The sequence below is a fragment of the Mixophyes fleayi genome, chromosome 8 (assembly GCF_038048845.1).
Source record: "Mixophyes fleayi isolate aMixFle1 chromosome 8, aMixFle1.hap1, whole genome shotgun sequence".
Taxonomy (NCBI): Eukaryota; Metazoa; Chordata; class Amphibia; order Anura; family Limnodynastidae; genus Mixophyes; species Mixophyes fleayi.
Window position 1 is genome coordinate 20,035,756 of NC_134409.1, and position 7,993 is coordinate 20,043,748.

At 40.9% G+C, this 7,993-nt stretch overlaps 1 pseudogene; it reads left to right on the forward strand.

Annotated features, from left to right (window-relative positions):
* Nucleotides 1–4,127: 4,127 nt before the first annotated feature.
* Nucleotides 4,128–4,303, forward strand: LOC142100489 (U2 spliceosomal RNA; annotated as a pseudogene).
* Nucleotides 4,304–7,993: the final 3,690 nt, after the last annotated feature.

A 7,993-nucleotide genomic window follows, 5' to 3' on the forward strand; every position in this document is an offset into this window, starting at 1 on the left:
AGAACACCTTTTTAGTGCATATTAAAAGCCGTAACTAAGTTACTGTGTTACTATTTCCTAAATTCCTTTAATGTTATCATTTCTAATATCTATTAATTGGATAACCTTAAGTCCAATATATTTCCCCCCGAAGTTGGTTCTTCTACCACTTGGGAAGAGTTTAAGGGCTAGATTTACTAAGCTGCGGGTTTGAAAAAGTGGGGATGTTGCCTATAGCAACCAATCAGATTCTAGCTATCATTTTGTAGAAGGTACTAAATAAATAAAAGCTAAAATCTGATTGGTTGCTATAGGCAACATCCCCACTTTTTCAAACCCGCAGCTTAGTAAATCTAGCCCTAAGAGTTTTTAAGAGTTGATAAAAATGTATTTCCTTGGCTGATCCTTTCGTTTCCGCATCACATTTATCCGTCAGTAGTTAAAATCACCTGTAATTAACTACACTTTTGTGTTTGTATTAGGAACTGAATTTCAGTACAATCTGTTGTGATTGGTGACTCGGTACTCTATCAACGAGGAGGGTGACATCAGAGCTCCCGGTGGTATATTAAATTGTGTGGCGTTACGCTTTAAACCATAATGAGCATATGTCCTATATAAAGCTCAGAAAATTACACATGCAGCATGGATCCCAGACATTGGATAACTCTGATGGGAAGTTAAATGTGGCATTATTTTACACTCTTCATTTCTTTGATTTGCAATGTATTTATCTGACAATCCAAACAATCTATTTTAATGTGTAAATATCAATATAAAAAAAGCCATCATTAAATGATAATTCTTTCCAAAATTATTATTATTATCCTTTATTTGTTGGGTGCCACAAGGTTTCCGCAGCGCCGTACACAGTACAAACAGTAGTACAAAACAGGGTGACAAAGTACAGAACAATAAACACAAAGTACCAATGCTACGGGACCTCCAGGAAGACAAATGGGGGTATATTTACTAAACTGCGGGTTTGAAAAAGTGGAGATGTTGCCTATAGCAACCAATCAGATTCTAGCTGTCATTTTGTAGAATGTACTAAATAAATGACAGCTAGAATCTGATTGGTTGCTATAGGCATCATCTCCACTTTTTCAAACCCGCAGTTTAGTAAATCTAGCCCATGGAGTAAAGACAGAGCAGAAGAACCGGTATGGAGACAGGAGGGGAGGAGGGCCCTGCTCATAAGAGCTTACATCCTAAGGGAGGGTGAAACAAAAACAGGCACGAAAGGGAGCCAGTGAAGCAGGGGGAGAGAAGAGAGGGGCCAGGGGAGAGAGGGAGAACGAAAAGAGTAGATGAGGGTTAGGTGGCTGGTTGGTAAATAAATAAAAATTACTATTGGGTGGCATGTTAAAAAGCACCTCCTAACACCTGGCAGAGTTCATTACTGTCATTGCAACTGGATACGACATAGATCTGCTGTTTTTCCTGCATTGAAGTCAGTTGTACAGAGAAAGTAGCTTTGTGTCGTATCCTAGCTTTGTGTCGTATCCAAGGGCAACAAAATAATCGAATCTGTTCATTATATAAGGCAGAAAAAAAAACCCAAAGATAACGCCTCCTTGTGGTATAAAGGTGGTTGACTTGAGGCCATCAGAAGACTTACTGGACCCTGTTTATTGTCCTGGTTTGTTAAATTGGAACATTTAGAAAATTTGCCAGAATTGCTCAATATTTTGATCAATTAAAAAAAATGGGCTTATTTTGAGCAAGTTAAACAGGTTTGGCCATGTTCGAGGTGGTTTGATCATGGCCGAGCCGATGCGCACATGACTGAACCGGTTCACACATGACTAAACCGGTTCACACATGACTAAACCGGTTCACACATGCCTGAGCTGGTTCCCACATGTGCAAACTTTCTCAAGCTAAAATTTATACATTTTAACTGTTAACAATGTGAACATTGAACCACAAACTTTGAACGCTTGTGGTGTTTGCTGTTCGAATGAAATCATTGTTAAAATATTTTTTTCTAACATTAAAATGTTATTTTAATAGTATTAAAAACAGAACTATTCAATAGAGAGAGAGAGCAGGGAACCTTGAACGCGAACGGAGAACTTTGAACTGCAAACGCGAGAAGCCAAATTTTCGATTTGCAAAAACAAATCGACGTCTAGAACCAGGAACCTGTTCGTGGTCATTAAACTGATGAAATTCTACCAGATTTTGGACTGATTTGAAATTTTTGAGCATTTCTAATCACCAGGTTGGGTCAGTGAGAACCCGCTACCACAACACACCCGTGTAAACAGGAGTCACAAAAGTATTTAGGAAAAGTTTCGGGAAAGCAAATGCAAGCCAAAAAAATAAAATAAAGTTACCTGAAGGTGGAACCCTTCACTTTTTAAAGTAGATCTGGACACTGATCTATTTTTTAGTATTGACATTAAATTAATAATAGTTATCATTTAGAACCTGGTTTTGCACTGAAGAGTCCTTTAAATAAACATTGTTTGAAAAGTTTGTTTACATTACTAGAGTCACTTACTGCTTGAGGGAGAGTAATCCTAACACTTCCAGTGTATAAATGTAAGATGAGTGTGTTAGTATTATCTGAATCCAAGCTTTTCTGGTATCTGCAGGTGTGAACTGTGATCTATGGAAAACAAGTCTATAGTCCGTCATCAGATTTCTGTGATTGTCCAAGGTATTAAAGGCTATGTAGTAATGGAATAGATTCTTCCTGACCTTTTCTCTGGCAAACAAAAATGAAAATGCACAAATGTACAGTGCAGGAAAATGAATAGTAAATCACTATTATGTAGTGGGCCCTTTGTTCTGTAGGGTAAAGGCCCATTAATGCGGAAAAATAAATACATGCACTGCCCGGCTAAATAAATGTAAACTCATGTACAGATTAGACACTCATTAGCGGGCTCAGCACCCAACAGCAGATGGAGTTTGTTGAGCACAGAAGCAAATTGCAGACAGGATCTAGAAAAAGTGTGGATGGATTAATGAGTGAAGAAAGGTGGCGCGGATCTTCTTACAGCCTGCTCCTTAACCTTACTAGATATGAATTTAAATTAACTCATTGCATACCTGCGCAAACATGCAAGACCAAGGCTAAAATCTCAAGTCCACAAGGTGATTGAATATCTTGATTCTTGTAGAACATACTTGGCCAACTTTTCCTTGTTGGCTTCAGAGAGATCCTGGGGAGGTGGGCGTGCGAGGGTGGGGCTTGAGGAATCGCATCATTTTGGCACCGCCCCCTTGTCACAATTTTGGGCAATTACAGCAGGGGGCGGGGCTAAGATGGCACAATATTTGCATAATTAAGCCCCATCCCTATCACTTATATATGGTGGGAGCGAGAATCGGGAGATTGCCCTGCTCTCCCTGGAGGTCTCCCAGAAATGCGGGAGTCTCCCGGACATTCCGGCAGAGTAGGCGACTATGTGTTAAAGAAAAGCAGCTAATGAATCTCTAGAGACTGAAATGTCTTTTACATTTCTGTCTCCATTACTGAAGTCATGTTGTCTTACCTGTCAGTCTTTGATTAAATCTTAGTCTCCATGAAAATGGCCACCTCCATTGGCATCAATACATGGACATAGGACACAATTTCTGATTCTGATTTCACAATTCGCTTCTCGGCCTTTTGGCTAAGATCAAGTGTAGTTCCTGTCCTAGAAGGGGTGACCGAACGCCCTGGAAGGGATGGGGCTCCTTGGTCTGATGCCAGAAGGCCGGTGGTGACTTGGCGGCTCGAGGTGTCTGTGCCTCCGGGGGACAGGGCCCGGAGGTCACCTGAAAATGCACGGGTGGTGGTGGTCCCACGATCACGTGTAGAGAGTAAGGCAATATTTGCATAATTAAGCCCCACCCCCATCACTTATATATGGTGGAGCGAGAACCGGGAGGTTGCCCTGCTCTCCCTGGAGGTCTCCTAGAAATGTGGGAGTCTCCCGGAAATTCCGGCAGAGTAGGCGACTATGTGTTAAAGAAAAGCAGCTAATGAATCTCTAGAGACTGAAGTGTCTTTTACATTTCTGTCTCCATTACTGAAGTCATGTTGTCTTACCTGTCAGTCTTTGATTAAATCTTAGTCTCCATGAAAATGGCCACCTTCATTGGCATCAATACATGGACATAGCACACAATTTCTGATTCTGAATTCACATTTCGCTTCTCGGCCTTTTGGCTAAGATCAAGTGTAGTTCCTGTCCTAGAAGGGGTGACCAAACGCCCTGGAAAAACCAAATTGTCCCTCTTACTTAAATGGAATTTCAAGGGCCTATTTAACATTTTTGCTCTGTTCAGTAACATCTGTCATCACAAAGATGACAGATGAATTAGCAGAACAATTTAACATTAAAATCATGTCAGGACAGCGCATCCGATAGGCTGTCCCGGCGATGACTCTGTCCTAATGACATCTCCGGGTCCTAAGGCCGCGCATATGCATTGGACAGTTCCGCTATGTTAGTAAGAAGACTATGAACATCTTTTATCATCTCCCTGTCCATGTCGTTCAACGGCAGCTGCAATGGGGAATGTGTTCTCATTTTTGTTCAGATTTTGCCAACCCATCACACAGGTCAGTCTGTTCCTGAACACAACCCATTGTGTGATCTTCTAAAGTTACCTATGCCGCATGCAGAATTCTTATTAAAATATATGATTAAATGCTGTTGGCATTGCCCCGTTCCAAATGTTTAAGAGTAGGATTGGGTTCCCGTTCCCATATGTAAATGTTCTGATGTAAATTGAAAAAATAATATACTAGTCTTTTTTCTTCTCAAAGAAAGGACTGAACTGTAGGCCAAATTGCTGTCATCACTGTATAAGCCAAAGCTGGTGAGTCTATGGCCAGCGCTGGCCAAATGATCAAAGTTTTATCAAGAATGTCAAATTCAGGGCTTTCCTCCAGCCATCCCTGGGGCATGACGCAGCTGACATGTTAGCATTAAGCGTGATCAGAGCAAGGGATTAATGTATGCATAGAATGATCCAAACAAATCAGACGATGGGATGAGCAGATGCTGCAGTTTTAGCTATATGGGCTGAGTTGTTCTCTGTATCCACTTCAACAGTCTTGAGGTCATTTACAATGGACTTGTGGAGTTTCTATTAACCGCTGCTATTATACACGTTTATTGTTCTACTCTGAGCTCTGATTGGCTGTTGAAGTTCAGTGCAGCAAATTAATCCATATCTTCTCCTACTGATAGAATTTGTGTGCTCCAGAGAGTACCCTCTTCCTGCAGCTCTGTGTCTACAGCAGGACCCTTCGACAAGAGCACCACTTTATGTCTGATTTCATACAAGTTCCACCCTTGTCGTTACCATTCTTCCCTAATCTCCCGTAGAGAGCAAGCCTTTATCATGGATCCTAGTGAAGTGGGCGGGACCCCTCATTTTGGCCAAACCCCCTGTGGCACAATGATGCTATGCAGCATTTTGCCTAGGGGGTGGGGCAAAAATTACGCTATTTGGGGTGCTGCGCCCTCCCCTCTGCACTTGCCACCTGACCTTTATAAAGTCGGCACGTATAGAATGTACTACTAAATGGTATTTTTGCATGTCAAGATGATATGATTATGGCAGGTAGAGTATTACTTCCCTGTCCCCCACCACCCCTCGTAGTTGCACGGTTGTCAATATAAATGGTATAACTAATGCTTATCAGTATAGATGCTCAGGTTCAATTGCTCGAGAACCGAACACACCCGAACTTAGGGGATCCGAGCAGGCTCGGTATTTTCGCGCGCCCTCGGAATTGAAAATGAGGCAAAACGTCATTGTAACGTTGTCAGATCTCGGATTTCGGGAGTTTTGGATTCCATTTTAAGATCCAACATAACGGTGGGTGAGAGGGAGGCTGGACCCCCATTTTTCTTTTCTGCCACTGCTGTGTGCCAACGTGTCCTAGATGTGCTAGGAACTGCCGTGTGTTTGTGTCATTGCTCTGTCGCTTACCATCCAGCCAGGTCGCTGCAGTATTTGTCCGAAAGTGTATGAAAATAATATTGTGACCTGTGAGGTGGCAAAAATTGACTGCAAATGACTTGAAATTAGTGTTATTGAGGTTAATAATAATGTAGGAATAACAAAGAGCAACATTATGTGATTTTAGTATATTTTAGGATTTTTTCTATAATATCCAAACCCAAAACCAAAACACACGAGGGCGGTTTTTCCAAAACCAAAACACAAAGCTAATCCAGATCTAAAACCAAAACCAAAACCAGTTCACGGGGGTAAGTGAGCATTTCTAGTTATAAGTCATTTTGCCGTTTTGTGCAAGGGGAGAGTACAGATGGGCCTTGTATAACGGTTAAAATAGCATCTAACATCAGCTGTATTAAGGCACATTATAGGCACTTAGTTGTACTGCACTTAGGTGTAATGCAAGTTAAACTCACATAAAAATGCAAATACGCACTACGTCATTTGGTACAATGATTTTTATTTTCACATTTTTTACATTCTCTTTACCTGCATTAGAAACGTATTTTAAATGCAGGATGTTAGCACCATCATATATGTAACCTTAGACAGCAGAGAGTATGATAAAAAGTGCTGTACAGTTTAGCTTCAGCATCATTCATGTCCTATATGAATCATGAGACTGAGATCGATACAATGGGGCTCTGTCTTTATTATATAAAAGTATCACTTTTATGCGCCTAGCAATGGGCTTTTCTGCAAAATTGTAACTGGGCAGTGCAAAATGCATCCCATTAAAAGAGAAGACACGAACACCGCCACCGCAGAGATAGTGCTCCGTCTTCAAAGCAGCAAACTACCCTCTAAATGCACCCTCTCAACTCCTTGGTATCATTTAGGGAATCTCATCCCGCAAAGCAAAATCTAATTTTTGCATAAGAGTAAAAAAACTTAAAGACACTCATATGCCTAATCCGCACCGATCCTTCCCGTCTGACGTGTGCACCACCTGCAGAAGCATCCATCTCTGCAGTCAAATCCATGCCCTTCTCTGTAAAACAGGGCACAGTTGGACAACATTAGGTGTGTAGCATCACAAAGCAGGGTTTGCACTTCCTTTGTTGCACTTCTGTAAACGAGCCCTTTTGTACCATTATAACATAGAACATAAATCAGGTATTTTGCCTTATGTGATGCCATGTGCTCCCCTTTTCAGATAACAATGTTCTTGGCCTCTAAAGACTCTCCATTCTTCAGTGTTCACACCCAGTGAGCACCAGTTAAGTTGTATCGCTGATTAAAGCCAACGCTAATCTTCTGTTGAAACAGCTACCTACTGAAACAGGCTTCTTAGTCTAAATACAATTTATCAAAGAAGATTAAAACATCAGATGTGACAGATGAGTTTAATTAGGATTTGTTAACTCAAAAACAGCTTTTAAATGAGGTCTCACATGGTGGGCTTGGACTAGCTTTTGGAGCGTCATGCTTTTCCAGAGCTAAGCATGATTATAGCCTATTTACTGCAGCAAAATACTGCAGATGCCACCGAACCTCTAATAAAACAAATGTGCAGGTGAACAATTGTATTTTGGATTATGATGATAGAGGAGGCAGCTTTCGAACTTGCTCTGCCTTTGCTGTTTTGGTCCTAATGACAGTCTCTTGTCGTGATCCAGACTTGGGGTCAACTTTATATGTGTTTTAAATTTATACTTTTATATGTATCCTTTTGCTGGTTAAAGCAATCACTTATTTTTCCTGAGGTTGCAGTCTTCAAAGTTATGGTAAGAGCTATAAGGTTTTATTCCCTGCACCCCGGAAAGGGGTATTTTAGCTATGGACGTCTAGAGAGAGTGTATGGTGGCTTATTTCTAATCTCATTGAGGTGACAATGGACTGCTGCATATTATGTAGAATTCTCCTGATAGCAGTACCTGGATAATGCAGCAGGATTCTCACCATTTTGCATAGAGGTGGTAAGCTATAGGATGTAATGAAGCAGTTGGCGGCAGACCTTATTATTTAGCAAGAAAACATACAAACAGTTTCTCCAGTTTTCTAAAATCTGTAATAACAGCTTTAAAAAAAAAAAGTT